Here is a 21,061-nt window from a genome sequence, read left to right as displayed (position 1 = left end):
CCCTTCCTCCACACACTCCATGTTACGGAACTAGTTCCTGTTCCAATCTGCCGCTGAAATTACCCCGACTCAAAGCCATCTGTGGACACAGGCCCAATGCGATGTGTTGCTGTGAAGAGGCTGCTGTTTACTCCCTTACTCGGGCCCGTGATATCTCCGCTCCATGATGTGTTCAGCGATCATCAGCTGAGCACCAAGCAGTTGGAAAGGTTACCTGTAAACATCTGACATGATTCTCTTACTATATAAGCTGTGTCTTTATGCATTTCTCCACTTCACCTGAAGAAGGAGCAGCGCTCCGAAAGCTTGTGATTTCAAATAAAGCTGTTGGACTATAACCTGGTGTTGTGTGACTTCTTACATTTGTCCACCCCAGTCCAACTCCGGCATCTCCACACCATAACTTTACACACTAATCTCTTTACCTCCTAACTCCCCATATTCAGCTTTTAGGACCTCATACCGGTTTTTACCTATATCGTTGGTACCTATATGCACCTTTGATCCCCAAGGTACAAAGAGTTGTAGACTTACAGAGCCTGCCTCTGAAGCCGAGATTCACTTTGCCCCTTTACAGCGAGTCTAGTATCCTATTTGAGAGTTCAATATTTATACCCTTTTCCAGTTGTATTCCTTTTAGGTTTTCTGCTGATGTACGCTAATTATCTCTAGTCATTTTTCTGCTGACTTCTGCAATTCTTACAGTCACTTCAGCTGGTAGCATTGCAGGTGCATTTTATTTGATGTCATTTCTACTAAGGCCTTCTGTTTGTGCCTCTTACGAAGTGTAAATTAGAACACCTCAACCAGGGTGAACCATTGTCTTGTCTCCAAAGATTCAGACTGTCAGGAGCCTTTAACCTTCTGTTTCAATAATGTTATTGATTCAGTGTCAACAACCATCCCATCCCCATAGCCAGAAAGCTTTCACACCCCTTCGCAGCCAAGTCTCCAGATTTCCAGACCTAGTTTGTCATGTTTTAATGAGGCCAGAATTCTTTCATCGAATGGTGTATTTTTCTGAATAGGTTATATGGCTTATTCCTTCACAGCATCAGTACTGCATCACCTGCGTCCTTTAGCACTCCAGGAAGGAAGTGGAGCACTTGATTTAGCACTCTACTCCCTTCCTGGAGCGCAAGCACCGAATTATGAAAAAGCTGGGAATCATTAGCGCCTGGCGCTAGATTTCCCAGCTTTCAAATGTTAACGCCCCAAATGGGGTGATACTGAATTTCTCCCCCATTCTCTCATGAAAGCTCTGACTGGGGCTATTGACACTGTGGCTTTCAATTCTCAGGGATCTCAGTTCCAGATTGAATGGGCTAGGAAATGAGATTGAAAGAATCTTGATGGCAGGCGTCAGGCTCCTCAGCGGTAACCCATGGTCTGTGTCCATGCAGAACCCTGGTCATATTGGAGTGTCCAGCACTTGGAGCAATTGGGGGAGGCACAGCTGAGCCAGCTTCTTCTAAGGGCAACGGCAGATCCACTCAGAATAGACATCTCGCCCAAATTATAGATTATTACATTAAGCTGAAAATAATAGACATAATATAATAAATCAGTGCTATGCTGCGAGATCATTAATAGTTCACCATTTACTAAGGGTTAAGCTTAAGCTGTCTTGCATTTTTCATACATCTTCACTTTATTTCAGTGCTGAGCCTAATTCCTTTGTCTGTGCTGTCTAAGCAAATCTAAAGCATTTTGTTAACGGATGGAGTATATGTATAATAAAATTTTAATTTGGTAGGATTATGCAGAATAATCATCGCTGCAGACTATCAGTTAAATGGAGATAATCTTTCATTTCCTTAAGAGCATATTACAAAAATGTCTGTTTCTTTCATATCCTAAAGCTTGATGGCTAATCCATTGTACAGGAAGTTAATTGTAGTTTCATAGAGTTGTCCATGCTGCCTCATATGGGGTCTTAAATACCTTTTTTTCTCCAAGAGGATTTTAAGTTTCTGTTAGGTGGGGGAAGATTTCTGCTCATCAAGATCAGTATGGCACTACTGTGAAATTAGATATTTTTAAAACATTTTCTGTATCCATTGGCAGCATGAAGCACTTCCAAATCAGGTTGGGTAAAATAACCATCATTGCTTCAATGAGGTGCGTTAACCCCAATACACCACAATGACAGTTGCAATTTAGGGGTTGAATTTATGCAGATACACTGGTTCCCGACCTGCGTGTGGTTTGCCATTTGGCCATGTAAGGGGCAGAGGGGTGGGACTGGAAGCAGAGGCTTTCTTACACATGGAGTTTCTTCTTCCCTGTCCTATATTTGACCCGGCATATGTATGGAAGCTGGTACGCCCAGTAAGATGAGGCATAATGGCTAGCAGATGAGTGCAAGTGGGCCCCACCAGATGGGAAGGTACAGCTCAGGATATGTATATTAGCTCACTTGGTAAAGGACTGAAGTGGGCAGAGAAAATGTTCCCTGGGGGCGCCAGGGCAACACCCCCAAGCAGATAGCAGGCAGGTACCAGAGTTTTCAACAGTGTAGGCTTGACAGGTGCCCAAGATGCCCCTGTTGTGGCACCTATGCAAATGAGGTGCCCTCTCACTGACCCTGTCATAAATCGCAACTTCTACAAGGAAGTACTACTGAACGGCCAGCTGAGGGCGCCGCCCGAGGAGTATAAATACTAGGGCGTGGGCCCAGCTTGGCCAGAGACAGTCCGGAAACAGGAAGCTGGTGGCTACTAACTAGACCTCCATGTTTTGTTACAAGTCGATTAAAGCCTTGCTTTATGTACAACCAAGTGCGTAGTGAGTCTTTATTACGTCAGACACCACATGCTCCAGTGTGGTTAGTGCTAAAGGGCACCAGTGGGGTTAGTGCTAAAGGGCACCAGTGGACACAGTCCCAGTATAACTTCCGGGGTGGCAATCCATAGACTATTGGGTCTTTAGTTTTCAAACCCAGACCAATTTGTTTGCTCTCCAGCGCCTCCTGCTGGTATATATGTGGACGGCAGGTGGGGACAGGATTAGGCGTGCCTATGATGGCCTCTCAAGGTTGTACAGTCTGCTAACACTCACCGTCAAGGCTCATACACAAATAATAGTCACATAACAGAGGGCTTGTGGTGCCTGTGGAACTATACCTTAAACCTTTAGGAGAGGAGATGCAGAAAGGGAGAGAAAATGACTAGAGGATAAATGTGCTTCTGCTTTACACAAATCCATTAATTAGGATTAAGAGTAATGAACTGGAAAACTACTATCCCCAAAATTATAATTATGAAACATATAATTAAGGACACTTTATAAAAATCAGGAGATTTGTTATTTATTGAGACGTATTAATAATTTGGTAGTTTGTCAGTGTGATGGGGATAGAATGTGTAAATATATTTAAATTGAATAATATAGGGCTGAAAATGAATATATTTTAGTATTGTATTCACTAATGTTAGGCCAAAGGCTGCTTTGCCAAATCCCTTCCAACTTTCATCAGCCTGGAAGTTTTGAGTTATGATGAAAATATTTCTAATTATCCAAATTTATATATGTAAGTTAGGATTAATTAATGTAATCTATTACAATTCTGGTCCTAATGATATAATAATTATACTCTTTGGCTTTCATAAAGAAAATGTTCTGCTTTTTGAGGAAAGGAATTTTTTTTTAATTAACCTAACTTTATTAACAATTTGTTTCCTAATAGCATCTGAGTTTCATAAAGATAGGAGTTGCACGTTTAAATTATTTATGAAATTTTAAAAGTTGAGGCTATTGAGTTTTGCTTCCCCATCATATGCATTGTTCAGTTACATAAAATTAAATTAAATTGATTACCTAGCTACAGTGGATTAGTATTTTGACCCTCATTACATTATATTCAAAGCAAGATAGAAGGCCGAGCTAGTATGTAATTTTTTCACGGTTTAACTACAAATAGTTTATAATTCAAAATCCTGTTTAGTTATGCTTTTTACATCTGGGGGCTGCCATGGTTGATGTTGGGTATTTTTCAGTATAAAAATGAAAATAAATCTAATTTATAGCTTGGGAGGGAACTCCCTGGATGTCTCTGCTAATTAAGGTATTGGGCAAAGAAAGAAAGCATTTATATAGCGTCTTTCACAGTCTCATGATGTCCTAAGCGCTTTACAACCAATTGTAAATTACTTTTGAAGTGTAGCCACTGTTATAACCAGGACACCAGGGAAATTCCCCAGCTCTTCTTTATGTAGTGCTATGGGATCTTCTACATCCACCTGAGAGGGCAGATAAGGCCTTGGTTGAATGTCTCATCTGATAGGCACCACCTCCAATAGTGCACTGGAGTGTCAGCCTAGATTAGGCACTCAAATTTCTGGAGTAGGAGCTTGAACCCACAGACCTCCTAACCCAAAGGTCAGAGTGCTACCGCCGAGCCAAGAATTGCACCAAGTAACTGAGCCATAAAGATCAGACAGGTCCCATATTTTAATGTGATAGCAAAATACTGCAGATGCTGGAAATCCAAAATAACAACAGAAAATGCTGGAAAAACTCAGCAGAGGCAACATCCATGGAGAGAAAATAGTCAATGTTTCGGGTGAACCCTTGACTCTATTTTCTCTCCACGGATGTTGCCTGGCCTGCTGAGTTTTTCCAGCATTTTCTGTTGTTATTTCCATATTTTAATGCTTAGTTTGTGCTGAATTAGCTAGGTGATGGTAGGAACTCTACAATTGACCTTGGATTTAGTGAGGAGAAATTGAACCAGATTTTGCACTCCTGATCACTATCACAGTGGCCACTGATGAATATGCACATGTGTGCTTGTGAGACGCGATGGTGGAGCCTTTCTCCACACAGTCAAACACTCTGCTAGTGAGTATAGGAATAGGAGGATAGAGCAAATGAATGCATGGCTAAAGAGTTGGTGGGAGGGCTTTAGTTTCCTGGATCACTGGGTCTGTTTCTGGGGAAGGTGGGACCTGTACAAGTCGGACAGGTTGCACCTGAACCAGAATGGGACCAACATCCTTGCGGGGAGGTTTGCTAGTGCTGTTGCGGGGTGTTTAAACTAACTTGGCAGGGGGATGGGATACGGAGTGGAGCTGTAGTAGGGGGTGATACACAGCCAAATATAGAGGAAAAAACAAGTCAGTCTGGAAGGCAGAGCAAATATGTAATGGCACAAGGGAGTATGGCAAGGCTGGATGGCATTTATTTTAATGCAAGGAGTCTTGCGAGTAAGGCAGATGAATTGAAGGTGTTGATGAACACATGGGAGTATGATATTGTTGCTATCACAGAGACATGGTTGAGGGAGTGGCAGGACTGGCAGCTCAATATTCCGGGGTATAGAATCTTCAGGCGAGACAGAGGGGGGTGTAAAAGAGGAGGGGGTGTCGCAATATTAATCAAGGAGTCAATTACTGCTCTAAGGAGGGATGATATTTTAGCAGGTTCCTCTAATGAGGCCATATGAGTAGAACTTAAAAACAAAAAGGAGGCAAGCACCTTGCTGGGAGTGTACTATAGGCCCCCAAACAGTCAGGGGGAGATAGAGGAACAGGTATGTAGGCAAATCTCAGAGAAGTGTAGAAATAATAGGGTAATAATAGTAGGGGATTTCAACTACCCCAATATTAACTCGGATAGTCAGAGTGTGAAAGGCTTAGAGGGTGCAGAATTCTTAAAGTGCATCCAGGAGAGCTTTTTGAGCCAGCATGTAGAAAGTCCTACAAGAGAGGGGGCGGCACTAGACCTAATTTTAGGGAAAGTAGCCGGGCAAGTGGTAGATGTGTCAGTAGGAGAGCATTTTGGTGACAGTGACCATAATTCAGTGAGATTTAAGGTAGTCATGGAAAAGGACAAAGACGGACCGGATATAAAGGTTCTAAATTGGGGGAAGGCCAACTTTAATATGATAAAGCAGGATCTGGCAAAAGTGGACTGGGATCAGCTACTTGTAGGAAAATCCACATCAGAGCAGTGGGAGTCATTCAGAAAGGAAATAGAGAGAGTACAGCACCAATATGTTCCCATAAAGGTCAAGGGTGGGACCAACAAGTCCAGGGAAACCTGGGTGTCAAGGGATATACAAGAATGGATTAGGAAAAAAAGGGAGGCTTTTGGCAGATACAAAGGACTAAAAACAGTGGAAGCCCTCGAGGAGTATAGAAAGTGCAGGGGGGTACTTAAAAAAGAAATTAGGAGAGCGAAGAGGGGGCATGAAAAAACACTGGTGGGCAAAATAAGGAAAATCCCAAGGTGTTTTATAAGTATATTAAGGGCAAAAGGATAACCAGGGAAAGAGTAGGGCACATTAGGGACCAAAGTGGCAATCTGTGTGTAGAGCCGGAAGATGTGGGTGAGGTTTGAAATTAATATTTTGCATCTGTGTTCACTATGGAGAAGGACGATGTAGGCATAGAAGTCAGGCAGGGGGATTGTGATATACTTGAACAAATTAGCATTGAGAGGGAGGAGGTTCTAGCAGTTTTAATGGGTTTAAAAGTGGATAAATCCCCAGGCCCAGGCGAGATGTATCCCAGGCTGCTGTGTGAGGCAAGGGAGGAGATTGCAGGGGCTCTGACATAAATTTTCAGAACGTCTCTGGCCACAGGGGAGGTGCCAGAGGACTGGAGGACAGCTAACGTAGTACCATTATTCAAGAAAGGTAGTAGGGATAAACCAGGGAATTACAGGCCAGTGAGCCTAACATCAGTGGTAGGGAAATTATTGGAAAAAATTCTGAGGGACAGAATTAGTCTCCACTTGGAGAGGCAAGGACTAATCAAGGATAGTCAGCATGGCTTTGTCAGTGGGAGGTCATGTCTAACCAATTTGATTGAATTTTTCGAGGGGGTGACTAGGTGTGTGGATAAGGGTAGTGCAGTTGATGTTGTCCACATGGACTTCAGTAAGGCTTTTGACAAAGTCCCGCATGGGAGACTGGTCAAGAAGGTAAGAGCCCATGGGATCCAGGGCAATTTGGCACATTGGATCCAAAATTGGCTTAGTGGCAGGAGGCAGAGGGTGATGGTCGAAGGTTGTTTTTGTGACTGGAAGCCTGTGTCCAGTGGTGTACCGCAAGGATCGGTGCTGGGTCCCTTGCTGCTTGTAGTGTACATTAATGATTTGGATATGATTGTCGGAGGTATGATCAGTAAGTTTGCAGACGACACGAAAATTGGTGGAGTGGTAACTAGCGAGGAGGGAAGCTTTAGGCTACAGGATGATATAGACGGGTTGGTCAGATGGGCAGAACAGTGGCAAATGGAATTTAACCCTGAAAAGTGTGAGGTGATGCATTTTGGGAGGACCAACAAGGCAAGGGAATACACAATGAATGGTAGGACCCTAGGAAGGACAGAGGATTAGAGGGACCTTGGTGTTCATGTACATAGATCCCTGAAGGCAGCAGGACAGGTAGATAAGGCGGTTAATAAGGCATATGGGATACTTGCCTTCATTAGCCGAGGCATAGAATATAAAAGCAGGGAGGTTATGATGGAGCTGTACAAAACGCTAGTTAGGCCACAGCTGGAATAATGTGTGCAGTTATGGTCGCCACACTATAGGAAGGATGTGATTTCATTGGAGAGGGTGCAGATGAGATTCACCAGGATGTTACCTGGGCTGGAGCGTTTCAGCTATGAAGAGAGACTGGACAGGCTGCAGTTGTTTTCCTTAGAGCAGAGAAGGCTGAGGGGGGACCTGATTGAGGTGTACACAATTATGAGGGGCATAGATAGGGTAGATAGGAAGGAACTTTTCCCCTTAGTAGAGGGGTTAATAACCAGGGGGCATAGTTTCACGTTAAAGGGCAGGAGGTTTAGAGGGGATTTGAGGAAAAACTTTTTCACCCAGAGGGTGGTTGGAAGCTGGAACTCACTGCCTGAAAGGGTGGTAGAGGCAGGAACCCTCACAACATTCAAGAAGAATTTAGATGAGCACTTGAAATGTCATAGCATACAAGGCTACGGACCAAGTGCTGGAAAATGGGATTAGAATAGATAGGGCTTGATGGCCGGCGCGGACACGATGGGCCGAAGGGCCTCTTTCTGTGCTGTATAACTCTATGACTCTATGACACTATTTGGGCTCACACATGAAGAATGGCCACTTGTCAGGTAAAGGGGAGCAAGAAAGAGCCTACACCTTCAGAAGAGCAGGAGGGGAGAACACTGAGAGTAAAGGAAGAGAACAAAATAAATTCTCTCTGATTTTGATTATTTTTTATGTAGCAGAGCAAGAAATCTGTTATATTTAACATAATTAAAGAAACTGATAACTATCCTACCATCCGTAAATTGTACTGAGATTGAAATACTTAAGATAGAGATAGGTTAGTGTTATGGGTTTTACAATACAATTACTAGATAATCATTACTTGGTCCAAGGAGCATGTCAAAGTAGCAAACAACATCTCCTTCACTTATATTTAATAGGCTCTTGCATACCTCCACAACCACAGCCCCATTCTTATGGCCATCTGCTCTTTCTGGACTGTATAACGTAAATTAAGTGCAAACATTAGGATTACTGCTCAACTTAAGATATAAATATATAGTCAAAATATTAATTGAAAAATAATTCTTAGTACAAGCATAATTAGAAACCCAGGCATCAAATGTTCCATATCCCTGTGAATTGTAATTCTTGGTACAGCAAATTTAACCAAACCACTGAAAATAATCATCTAGAGACAGTAAAACATGTCAGAAGTTTAAACATTTTTGTCTATATTGTAACATGTTTACTGCTGTTTTGTTTTCTGAATGAATGTCAAGAATTGTAGCCAGTACTCCAGGTGGGGCCTAACCACAGCACTGCAGATACGGACTGACCATAGCAGTATAGGTACAGACTGACCACAGCATTACAGGTGGAGCCTGATCACAGCACTGCAGGAAGGGCCTAATCACAGCCTGATCACTGGAGGTGAAACCTGACTACAGAACTGAAGGTGGGGTCTAACCGTACTATTGCAGGTAGAGCCTGACTACAGTTCTGCAGGTGGGGCCTGAACACAGCCTGATCACTGGAGGTGAAACCTAACTACAGAACTGAAGGTGGGGTCTAACCGTACTATTGCAGGTAGAGCCTGACTACAGTTCTGCAGGTGGGGCCTGAACACAGCCTGATCACTGGAGGTGAAACCTAACTACAGAACTGAAGGTGGGGTCTAACCGTACTATTGCAGGTAGAGCCTGACTACAGTTCTGCAGGTGGGGCCTAATCACAGCCTGATCACTGGAGGTGAAACCTAACTACAGAACTGAAGGTGGGGTCTAACCGTACTATTGCAGGTAGAGCCTGACTACAGTTCTGCAGGTGGGGCCTGAACACAGCCTGATCACTGGAGGTGAAACCTAACTACAGAACTGAAGGTGGGGTCTAACCGTACTATTGCAGGTAGAGCCTGACTACAGTTCTGCAGGTGGGGCCTGAACACAGCCTGATCACTGGAGGTGAAACCTAACTACAGAACTGAAGGTGGGGTCTAACCGTACTATTGCAGGTAGAGCCTGACTACAGTTCTGCAGGTGGGGCCTGAACACAGCCTGATCACTGGAGGTGAAACCTGACTACAGAACTGAAGGTGGGGTCTAACCGTACTATTGCAGGTAGAGCCTGACTACAGTTCTGCAGGTGGGGCCTGAACACAGCACTGGAGGTAGAACTTGACCACAGCACTGCAGGGGGAGCCTGACGACTGAACTGAAGGTGGAGTTTTCTCAGTTGATTTGAAAAGTCATTTTTTAGGAAACATTACATAAAAGACAGAAAGCGAAAGAAAAATAATGAACCAAGAAACCTCCTGCAAGAGTTATTTGACATTTATATAAAGCTATATAGGGCTAGAAATTCGATACATTTGCACCTCTTGTTAGCGCCCTCGGGGGGCGCGATGGGGCGCAAAAGACTTTTTGCCCGGGCGCGGCGCCGCTAATAACTCCCACTAAATTCAGCGGGAGTTTAGCGGTGGCGGTAAACGTTAGTGTCCCACTCCGCTGCGCAGGCGATGACGATGTCATCACCATAGGCAGCACCCCATTTTTGCCCTGCCTGCAAAATTGGCCCGCATGGCCTGAATCTGCACCGGGCGATGGCAGAGACCAATTCAGGGGGCGGGAACGGAGCGGCAGGAGGCTCGCAGGGTGGTAAGTAAAAGGGAGGTGGCGGGCGTGGGGAAAAAAATCGGCTGACTTACTTGTCACGGCCCATTGCCTCTTTGAACGTGGGGTCTGTGCTGCGATCTGGCAGCCAGGTACTCTTCTCGTGTGCTGGGCTGCTGGCACGGCACCCCACTCCTCGGTGGTCCAGGTAGGGTACTGCAGTGTTATGGGCTTGGGCCTTCCCTTCCCTTCCAGGCGGCAGTGCTACGTTGAAGGGATAATTACTAGTCCTAGCCCCCTTAGGGCTACCCCGGATCAGGCGTATTTCTCAAGACGTTCACTTTCAATTAAAGTTTGAGGTAACCAAATCCTAAAGACGCTTAATTGGGTCTAAAGGTCCTGACTATCTTTCCTAAAGGAAAGGAACAACCCGAGAATGTTACCGTCCTCCAGATAGCACTTTTAATAAGTTTAGCTAGACTGTAACGTTCCGGATATTATGAGGGTCTGGAAAACTTCCCCAGAATTCTGCAACTCTCCACCAAAGAGTGTACAGAGATTGAGTTTGTGAGTTTTTGATACAGAAGTCTTAAGTGAGACAATTCTAAAAATATATAGATTTATTAAAGAACCGACATGTAATTTACAGTTGGTAAGACAAATCACAACTGGCAAAAAATATAAAAACAGAGAGCAAGAGTTTCTACAGCTATATAAAAAGAAAAAGGGTGGCTGAAGTGAACGTTGGTCCCTTAGAGGATGAGACCGGGAAACTAGTGGTGGGGAACATGGAGATGGCAAAGACGCTGAACAAATATTTTGTATCAGTCTTTACAGTAGAGGACACTAAAAATATCCCAACACTGGACAAACAGGGGGCAATGGGGGGGGAGGAGCTAAACACGATTAAAATCACTAAGGAGATGGTACTCGGTAAAATAATGGGACTTAAGGCGGATAAATCCCCCGGACCTGATGGCCTACATCCTAGGGTCTTGAGTGAAGTGGCGGTAGGGATTGTGGATGCATTGGTGATTATTTTCCAAAACTCCCTGGACTCAGGAAAGGTCCCGGCAGATTGGAAAACTGCTAATTTAACACCCTTATTTAAGAAGGGAAGTAGACAAAAAGCTGGAAACTATAGACCAGTTAGCCTAACATCTGTGGTTGGCAAAATGTTGGAGTCCATTATTAAGGAAACAGTAACAGAGCATTTGGATAAACATAATTTAATAGGACAGAGTCAGCATGGTTTTATGAAGGGGAAGTCATGTTTGACAAATTTGCTCGAATTCTTTGAGGACGTAACATACAGGGTGGATAAAGGGGAACCAGTGGATGTAGTGTATCTGGACTTCCAAAAGGCATTTGACAAGGTTCCACACAAAAGATTACTGATCAAGATAAAAAATCACGGGATTGGGGGTCATATACTGGCATGGGTGGAAGATTGGCTATCTAACAGAAAACAAAGAGTTGGGATAAATGGTTCATTCTCAGGATGGCAATCAGTAACTAGTGGTGTTCCGCAGGGGTCAGTGCTGGGACCCCAACTCTTTACAATCTATATTAACGATTTGGAGGAAGGGACCGAGTGCAACGTATCCAAGTTTGCCGATGATAGAAAGATGGGAGGGAAAGCAGTGAATGAGGAGAACATAAAAAACCTGCAAAAGGACATAGACAGGCTAAGTGAGTGGGCAGAGATTTGGCAGATGGAATATAATATTGGAAAGTGTGAGGTTATGCACTTTGGCAGAAAAAATCAAAGAGCAAGTTATTATCTAAATGGAGAGAAACTGCATAGTGCTACATTACAAAGGGATCGGGGGGTACTGGTGCATGAAACACAAAAATTTAGTATGCAGGTGCAGCAGGTGATCAGGAAGGCCAATGGAATCTTGGCTTTTATTGCAAGGGGGATGGAGTATAAAAACAGGGAGGTCTTGCTGCAGTTATACAGGGTATTGGTGAGGCCACACCTGGAATACTGCGTGCAGTTTTGGTTTCCATATTTAAGAAAAGATATACTTGCTCTCGAGGCGGTTCAGAGAAGGTTCACTTGGTTGATTCCAGAAATGAGGGGGTTGACGTATGAGGAAAGGTTGAGTAGGTTGGGCCTCTACTCATTGGAATTCAGAAGAATGAGAGGCGATCTTATCGAAACATATAAGATTGTGAGGGGTCTTGATCGGGTGGATACGGTGAGGATGTTTCCACTGATGGGTGAGACTAGAACTAGGGGGCATAATCTTAGAATAAGGGGCTGCCCTTTCAAAACTGAGATGAGGAGAAACTTCTTCACTCAGAGGGTAGTAAATCTATGGAATTTGCTACCCCAGAGAGCTGCGGAAGCTGCAACATTAAATAAATTTAAAACAGAGATAGACAGTTTCCTAGCAGACAAGGGAATTAGGGGTTACGGGGAGAGGGCAGGGAAGTGGACGTGAGTCTAGATTCGGATCAGCCATGATCCTATTGAATGGCGGAGCAGGCCCGAGGGGCCTTATGACCTACTCCTGCTCCTACTTCTTATGTTCTTATGTTCTTATTAACAGTTCCAAAAAGAGAAAACTTACAATTTTATTATTAACAGAGAATCTGACTTTTAAATCTTAACTTCACTACAGTATTACATTTCTTAGGCGGAAAAATTCAGCTGGTAGCGCCTCCCGTTAGCGCCTTAAGAGGGCGCTAAGTGGGACGCAAAGCAACTAGCGCCCAGGCACGGTGGTATCTGCGCCTCTCGCGAAATTGACAGGACATTTTGCGGCGGCGCTAAACAATACCGCCCGATCTCCTGCATATGCAGATCTTGACGTCATTCGAGAGTGCAACGCCCTTGTGACGGCCCGGACCGGAAATTGAGTGGCACCGCCCTCCTTTCCGCCTGGCGCAACCAATGACAGGTTGACTGGAACACTTCCCAGTCACTGTAGGGCTGGGGGGTGCGTTATTTAAAGGGGGCCTCTTCCTGGCTTTTGTGTGGTAGCCATTTTGCACCACTCATTCTGAGGGAGAGATTTTGAGAGAGACAAAGAAAGAAAGAGAGGCTTCTGCATTGAGTCAACGCTGTCTGAGGTAGTTTTGGCTTCTGACCATAACTTTGCAGGTACTTTGCTTTTTGACCTTCATAATTTTCATTGCCTAGATACTATGGGGGCTGCAATGGATGGGAACGTCGTCCTTCTCCATCACATTCGGAGGGCACAGCGATGCAGAGAGAGAGTGGCAATCATGGTCAGATGGAGGAGGGCCAACAGGCCTCTGTACAGGAACCTTACCCTCCCAGGGTTTTTCGCCAACAGTTCTCCTACATTAATATGTTTGAGGAGCAGTGTTTGCGAAGGCTGCACTTCAGCAAGGAGGTTGTCACTGAGCTCTGCCACCTGCTTCAGCCAGATCTGCAGCCTCAACTGAGGAGCAGGACGTCTCTGTCAGTGGCAGTGAAGATAACAGTGGCTCTCAACTTTTATGCCACCGGCTCATTTCAATCAGCTATTGGGGACATCACCAATATCTCCCAGTTCGCGGTGCATTGCTGCATCCATCAGGTAACAAATGCCCTCTTTAAAAGGAGATGAGAGTACATCTCTTTCCCCATGACCCCGAACAAGCAGCAAGAACGCGCAACGGGCTTTGCGATAATAGCGGGCTTCCCCATGGTGCAGGGCGCCATTGACTGCACGCATGTGGCTTTGCGTGCACTGCAAGAGAATGCCGAGGATTTCCGCAACCGAAAGTGCTTCCATTCCTTAAACGTCCAGTTGGTCTGTGACCACAGACAGCTGATACTCGCTGTCAATGCCCACTTTCCTGGCAGCAGCCACGATGCCTTCATCCTGCTCCAGACTTCTGTGGCAGACCTTTTAACATAAGAAGTAGGAGCAGGAGTAGGCCATACAGCCCCTCGGGCCTGCTCCACCATTCAATAGGATCATGGCTGATCCGAACCTAGACTCACGTCCACTTCCCTGCCCGCTCCCCGTAACCCTTAATTCCCTTATCAGCTAGGAAACTGTCTATCTCTGTTTTAAATTTATTTAATGTTGCAGCTTCCACAGCTCTCTGAGGTAGCAAATTCCATCGATTTACTACCCTCTGAGTGAAGAAGTTTCTCCTAATCTCAGTTTTGAAAGGGCAACCCCTTATTCTAAGATTATGCCCCCTAGTTCTAGTCTCACCCATCAGTGGAAACATCCTCCCCGCATCCACCTGATCAAGCCCCCTCACAATCTTATATGTTTCGATAAGATCGTCTCTCATTCTTCTGAATTCCAATGAGTAGAGGCCCAACCTACTCAACCTTTCCTCATAAGTCAACCCCCTCATCTCCGGAATCAACCGAGTGAACCTTCTCTGAACTGCCTCGAGAGCAAGTATATCTTTTCTGAAATATGGAAACCAAAACTGTACGCAGTATTCCAGGTGTGGCCTCACCAGTACCCTGTATAGCTGAAGCAAGACTTCCCTGCTTTTATACTCCATTGTAGGAATTGTTGTATTCCTAACTAATAACGGAGGTCGAACTCAGGAGAACAATCAAACAGGTCTTTAATGTAGGTTTAGATGAATTCCAGAAAACAACAAAGATCGATGCAAGAGAGCCATGGAGCAAGTCTTTCCCCAATGGGGATGCCACGAAGACTGACGAGGCAGTCCGGTCGTTTGCGTCGTGACATCATTGCGTTTACGTCGTGATGTCATCACGTTTACCCACGTTTTCCCGCGCTTGGGTGGTCACGTGATCTGCGACGTGACGTCATCGCGTTTGCCCGCGCTCTTAAAGGGGCAACGCCCCGTACATGCAAACTCTATATAAACATCGTTAAAGAGAATTATGCACAGTAAGTAAGGGACACTCGGTGGTACCGCTACATGCGCCCCCCCAGAATTCGCTTTAACGGACAAAGTCAAACAGTGAGATGGTATGACAAGCCTGTCCGAACGACTCCTGTAGTATTGAGGCGGAGGCTGTTGGGCGGCTGGTGGTCTGGCGGGCAGTAGCACTTGGTCTGCCGTAACGACGATGGGTGGCCGGTGGTCTCGGCGGCTGTGCTGTCTCGACGTGGCGGGCGAGGTCTAAAGGTGTTGGTTTTGAGCAGATCCATATATGCGTCAGAGCGAATAAAACGTATGCAGCCTTGTGAAGGACCGCGGAAACGTGTGACCTCTGCGGCCCGTGGCGCGAAGTGGGCACCGGTGCGAAACATCTGGCCGGTTGGCGGTCTGGCGGGCGGTCGCACCTGGTGTGCCGTAACGACGATGTGTGGCCAAAAGGCGGTGCTGTCTGGCGGGTGGTCGAGGTCCATGGCTCTGTCGATGATCTGCGGGGAACGCCGAAACGGGCGATCCTGGAGGTGTTGAACGTGGGTCTTGTCAGATCGGGAAACTCGCCGAGCAGGCGAGCGCAATCTTCAGAAGTCGGGAACGCACAGGAGACGGTGCGCGACGTAGTGTTACAGCGGTAACATAGAAGAGAGTGACCAGTTGCTGCATTGATCTGTGATCAGGGGTGGACAGCAATTGTCCCGCCTGGCCGTTCGCGGCCGCGGGATGCCCGTAGACCCGTACCTCGGTGGTTGCAGTGTCAGTTGTTATTTGGTTGAAACGGGGAAACTGCCGGGAGGGCGGCAACGCTTTGCTTTCGCGCCGAACCGCGCGCGGCAGAAAAAACAATCCAGCAGGCTGGCGGGCTGGTGGGGCGTCGGCGGGGGATGAGTCCTCGAGGTTTGCGAGGAATGAATCCCCGTGGTTCGCGAGGGGTGAGTCGTCGTGGGTTGCGAGGGGTGAGCCCTCGTGGGTTGCGAGGGGTGAGCCCTCGTGGGTTGCGAGGGGTGAGCCCTCGTGGGTTGCGAGGGGTGAGCCCTCATGGCATCTCCGCGGGGGCGCGCTCCGATCATGTGGGCCTGAAAACCTGCAGTACCCGCGCTTTGAGGGTTTCATACTTGCTGTTCCATTGTGGGGTGTCGAGAAGGCGGATGATCTGAGAGGCGGTAGAGCTGTCGAGTACGGAGACCTTATACAGGTACGTGGTCTGCGCCGCATCGATGCTGCACAGGGCGAATGGGGCTTCTACCAGAATAAAGCACGAGGGCTGTTGTTGCTCCCAGAACTGCGGTAGCGTAGCGAAACGGCATTTGCATCCATGGCGTGCTTCTTTTGTGAAAAACGTTCACAAAAATCGGGGTCCGGCTGCGCTGCTTTCGTGAAAAATGTTCACGAAAAACGGGGTCACCAATATAGGAATTGACGTATTCCTAACTAATAACGGAGGTTGAACTCAGGAGAACAATCAAACAGGTCTTTAATGTAGGTTTAGATGAATTCCAGAAAACAACAAAGATCGATGCAGGAGAGCCATGGAGCAGCTCTTTCCCCAACGGGGATGCCACGAGGACTGAGGCAGTCTGGTCGTTTGCGTCGTGACGTCATCGCGTTTACGTCGTGACGTCATCGCATTTGCCCACGTTTTCCCGCGCTTGGGTGATCTGCGACGTGAAGTCATCGCGTTTGCCCGCGCTCTTAAAGGGGCAACGCCCCGTACATGCAAGCTCTACATAAACATCATTAAAGAGAATTATGTACAGTAAGTAAGGGACACTCGGTGGTACCACTACACCATCCCCCTTGCAATAAAAGCCAAAATTCCATTGGCCTTCCTGATCACCTGCTGTACCTGCATACTAACCTTCTGTGTTTCATGCACTAGGACCCCCAGATCCCTTTGTAATGTAGCTCTTTGCAGTTTCTCTCCATTTAGAAAATAACTTGCTCTTTGATTTTTTCTGCAAAAGTGCATAACCTCACACTTTCCAACATTATATTCCATCTGCCAAATTTCTGCCCACTCACTTAGCCTGTCTATGTCCTTTTGCAGGTTTTTTATGTCCTCCTCACTCATTGCTTTCCCTCCCATCTTTGTATCATCGGCAAACTTGGATACGTTGCACTTGGTCCCCTCCTCCAAATCGTTAATATAGATTGTAAAGAGTTGGGGTCCCAGCACTGACCCCTGCGGAACACCACTAGTTACTGATTGCCAACCCGAGAATGAACCATTTATCCCAACTCTCTGTTTTCTGTTAGATAGCCAAACTTCCACCCATGCCAGTATATTACCCCCAATCCCGTGATTTTTTATCTTGTGCAGTAATCTTTTGTGTGGCACCTTGTCAAATGCCTTTTGGAAGTCCAAATATACCACATCCACTGGTTCCCCTTTATCCACCCTGTTTGTTACGTCCTCACCACATCACCCAGGAGGTTGGCTTCTCAGGGACAAGGGATATAGTCTGTGCCCCTGGCTGATGACACCGCTCTGTACGCCCAGCACCCCTGCTGAGCTGCGGTACAACAAGAGCCATCAAGCTACCAGGAACATCGTTGAGCACACAATCGGCGTGCTCAAGCAACGGTTCCGCTGTCTGGATCATTCTGGAGGAGCCCTTCAGTACGAGCCTGAGCGAGTCTCCCACTTTGTTGTTGTGTGCTGCATGCTGCATAACCTTGCAATCCTCAGGACCCAGCTAATGCCACCAGGCATTGGAGCACCAGCAGAGGAGGAGGAGGAAGAGGAGGAGGAAGATGAGGAGGATGATCATCAGCAGCACCAAGACGGGAGGGAGGCACACAATGTACAAAGTGGAAGGGCCGTCCGTCAAAGGCTCATAGCAAGTTGCTTCTAGGCTCCCTCTGAGGAAATGGCTTCTGCCATTCAAACAACCTGAATGAAACCATCCCGCAACCCCTAAGCCGGTCAAGGCAACAATGATTGCAAATACCAAACATGTACATTTTGAATACAGACACATTGTGGCGGAGCCACTAAGGGACTCAGACCAACTGTATATAATTCCCTTTAACAATATGTTAGCTACAGCCTGAGTCTGTATCTTTGTTTTTACTGTTTGCATGTACAGAGCGCGGTCCCTTTAAGAGCGCGGGCAAACGTGATGACGTCACGTCGTTCATCACGTGATCCCCCACCGGCGGGAAAAACGTGATGATGTCATGATGCCAACCACGGGACCACCCTAGCAGTCCTCGTGGAGCCTCCGAGCTGACTAGACCTGTATACGTAGTTCTCTTGCATTTTGTTGTTAAACACTGTTAGTTTTTCATTAAACATCGTTTGTTTGATCGCCTGAGTCGACCTCAGTCTCTTGATAGGAACTAGAGATTCCTACAACTTCTTTTTTTGACAAACTCTGTATGTCTCATTTTCACATGACAAACTAATAGAAAGAAACACAAAAAAAGGCAGTCATTTACATAACTGGCTCTCACAACCTGGAGACAATGTCCAAAACAGTTTCAAAAATTGACCACGAACCTCGGCCTTCAATAAAACAATGAAAAACATTTGGTCACACCTCCTACTTTTTGCCCTTTGAGGGTGATCTCCTTCCCTTGCAAAATTCCCCCCTTCCCACCCTGCAGCTCCTCTGTAATGGGACCCCAGTGGCTGGAGCAAGGCTGGGGGAAGGCTGCTGATTGTCACAAACTGAGACTGCAGATGCCCTTGAAGGACGGCCTGGACCAGCTCTGGGCCTGGAGGGCCCGGCTGCTGACTGCACCAACTCTGCATGGGCGGCAACAGTCTGTCCTACAGGTGGTGGCAACTGCAGTGGAGAAGTGCCAGTGGTGGCAGCGGGCATGCTGTCATCTTGAGAGAGGACAGCAACTCCCTGCTCGACCGACACACTGGCACTCCCACGCAGGAGCACTTCAGCATCCGGAGCAATCTGATGGAGCACAGATTGCTGGCCTGCTGGGGCGCGGTGAGAGCCCCGGGGAAATGTGCCCGATCCAGTGAGGGTGGCAGCAGTCAGTGCTCGCGTAGCCTCAATCTGGATCTGCATGAGACCAGCCACTGATGGGTGCATTGCAGCACTAAGCATTTGTGTGGCAGCCGCCTGTGCTACACCGAAGTGCTCCACACTCCTTGCCAGTGATTCAATGGATTCGGGCACCTTTGCCACTGCAGCCATGAGCTCAGTGAGCCTGTGCTCCGCCTGGGCGCTCATTTCAGTGAGGGCCCGCTCCTCCTCTGCGTCCAATGCAGCAGGCCTCGAAGCCATACTCTCCCTCTGGGGACAGGGCCTCCGAGCTTCGCTACCCCTATCGCGTTGCTGCAGCCTGCTGGGTCCTGGAGCTTCACCCTCATCAGACCATTCCCCCCTGCTCCCCTCCAGGGAAGGCGTGTTCCCAGTGTGGGCATGGGCTGTCTCGGTAGAGGGTGGCGCTGATGCTCTGGCATCCTCTTCCTCCCTGCCTTCAGCTTCACTCTCACTGGCAGCTTGAGGGCACATCTCCTCACCTGGTGAATCACCATCGGAAAACAAAGAGGTACAAGAGTGGCTTTAGCGTGAGGACAGGGTGGCAGCAAGGGAGGCATGAGTGCAGCGATTTAGTGGTTTGGATTGAAAGTGTCAAAGGCTGCTGTTGTGAGGAACAAGTGGAAGGAGAGAGGACAAAATGCTGATGACCTTACCATTGCTGTCCAGAATGGGGTTGGCATCTCCAGTGGTGACGGGACCAATCACCCGGCTTGCCACAATCCTCAAGATCGCTGAGGGGTTGCAGCTGCAGTCGCCCTCCATCGGTCCATTGCTGCTGTGTCCTATTATGAGACAGCTTGGCCTGCAAGAAAAAGGACGGCGCCTGAGTAAATATGCAGCCATGGTCTTGCCTGAAATGCCTCCCATGGTTGAATAGCCAAAGTGTTTGGCTGCTAGATTTAGCCACAGGTCTGCCCAGGCCGAGATTCAAGCCTCCACTGAGCAGGGTGTGGCTGCAGAGCAAGATCGACCCTCCCCTTTAAGAACTGACCGGCGCCAATGTGTCTGTGTTCAATCGCGAACTGACAGCACCTGCACTGCACCCGCCCTCTGAGGTAGCGCCTCGCTCCTTGACCTTAGCACCTTAAGAGAGTTGTGTAGTGCCTGATTTAGCGCTTCAATCACCTCCAGGGGCGAAAGAAGCCAAGTTTGCTGTCAGAGGCGATAATTAGTGCCAGGCGCTAAACTTTGCGCACTGCCAATAATGGCGCCCCATATGGGGCGATATCGAATTTTTCCCCCTTAGTGTTCTGCAGGATATCCACCAAAATCAAATACCTTTGATCCCCGAGGTACAAAGAGTTGGAGACTAAAGATTCGCCTCTGAAGCTGAGAATCGCTTTGCCCAATTAAAGTGAGTCTACTATACCATTTGTGAGGTCAATATTTGTACCTTTTTCCAGTGGTATTTCCTTTATGTTTTTTTGCTGATGTAAGCTAATTATCTCTAGTCATTTTTCTGCTGACCTCTGCAACTCTTACAGCCACCTCAGCCAGAATCAGGTCTCCTCTCTAGGTATTCTAAGTTTACCATATAAAAACGGTGTTGATGGTAGGTGTTCCTTACTTAATGTCATCTTTACGAGGGCAGATGTTCCTTATCTTATGTGCTTCTTTACGAAGTGTAAATTAGAACACCTTATTCATGGTGAACCATTGTTTTTGTTCCCAAAGGTCAGTCTGTCAGAGCCCTTCACCTTCTGTTTCAATAAGGTTATTTATTCAGGGTCAACAACTGTCTTATCTCAATAGCCAGAATGCTTTCACAGCTATTTCATAGTTAAGTATCTAAACTTCCAACCCCAGTTTGTCATGTTATAATGAGGCCAGAATTCATTCATAAGATGGTGTATTTTTCTGAATAGGTTATATGGCTTATTCCTTCACAACGTGGCCCAGTGCGCAGCGCTGCAGAACGCACTGCCCCGATATTCGGGATTAGCACGCCAAGAAGGAAGTGGAGTGCTTGAATTAGTGCTTCACCTCCCTCTTGGGCGCTAATGCTGAATTTACCGATCGCCGGTGCTATTTTTCGCCAGGCGCTAAATTTAGTGCCCAGGCGATGTTAACGGCCCAAAGTGGTAGCGAGTGAAATTTTCCCCCATGTGCCTAACACTTGGTTGGGTAGTTGTT

This window comes from Somniosus microcephalus, chromosome 12, assembly GCF_052327205.1.
Source record: "Somniosus microcephalus isolate GS21.2 chromosome 12, FLI_Smic_1.0, whole genome shotgun sequence".
Lineage (NCBI taxonomy): Eukaryota > Metazoa > Chordata > Chondrichthyes > Squaliformes > Somniosidae > Somniosus > Somniosus microcephalus.
This window is presented reverse-complemented; position numbering follows the sequence as displayed.